Below are 1,050 nucleotides of genomic sequence, written 5' to 3' on the forward strand. Positions count from 1 at the left end.
TATCCTGGAACACTGGTTTTCAACGGCTGAAACAGATTTGGTGTGATGGGGTGACATAAGGTTTTTTTTTTCCTTTCTTCCTTTGTTTTTTTGCCCCAATAGTCTCTTTTTTGTGATTAGATGTAAACCCTCCTTCTGTTTTTCTGGTTTTATTCTACTAGCTGTGACTTCTGGGAAACTTTTCTTTTTGATGGACTTTTCCCTTTTTTCTGTATCTTCATCAAGGCAGCAATGTATAAAAGAAATGGCATAAGCCTAGGAGCTGGAAAATACCAAGTCTTGAATATTCGAGTTTTACTGCATTCTTGTGGTATAATCTTTGGAGAAATCACTTGTGCCTGCCTTTTGCGCACATGCACTCTCTCTGCAGTGGGGAGAATATTTTGATAGCTGCCTCCATAGAGGTGTTGGTAGTTCTGTTGCATTCTATAGCACGTGTGAGAAGAAAAGTGCTATATTCTCTGTTAAGTATTGTTCATCAAATAATTCCTACCTGTGGAAAGATGAAATTAAGGAACAGCTGCGTGGTGTTCAAATGTTCTGTACAAAACTGAAGGTTGTTTTCACTCAGAGGGTCATTTCTACTTTGTATCACAACTGAACTTTCAGAACTTGCAGTCAGATACTTTTGACTTCGTTGTGAAGCAGTCTGGAACTCCATACAAATGGGTGGGATATCACTTTTCCATGTCCTGTGTGAAGAGCACAAATGAAAAATGTTTTCACTGCAGGAAGTGATAAGCTTGTGAAGACCATATTCCACACCAGGCATCCTGAAACGGGGCTGATGTCTGGAAGCAGCAGTTTGAGTCAAGGCCTAGAACATTCCTAAACTGCAGTCCGGTGAGAAGTTGCTGTTCTGTGTCTTTTTTAGGAAGCTATTACTGAGATAATAGTCCCAACTGTTTTTTAACTGGAAAAAAAAAATAAAAAGACAAACCTTTTAATGTTAAACTGATGTAGGAAAACAGTGAATTCTTTTAATAATTTCTTCATGCATCAGCTTTTAAATGATTGGTAGAACACAAGCTGCTCAGCTTTCTCCATTGC

Source organism: Lonchura striata, chromosome 5 (genome assembly GCF_050655825.1).
Source record: "Lonchura striata isolate lonStrDom1 chromosome 5, ASM5065582v1, whole genome shotgun sequence".
NCBI classification, from domain to species: domain Eukaryota; kingdom Metazoa; phylum Chordata; class Aves; order Passeriformes; family Estrildidae; genus Lonchura; species Lonchura striata.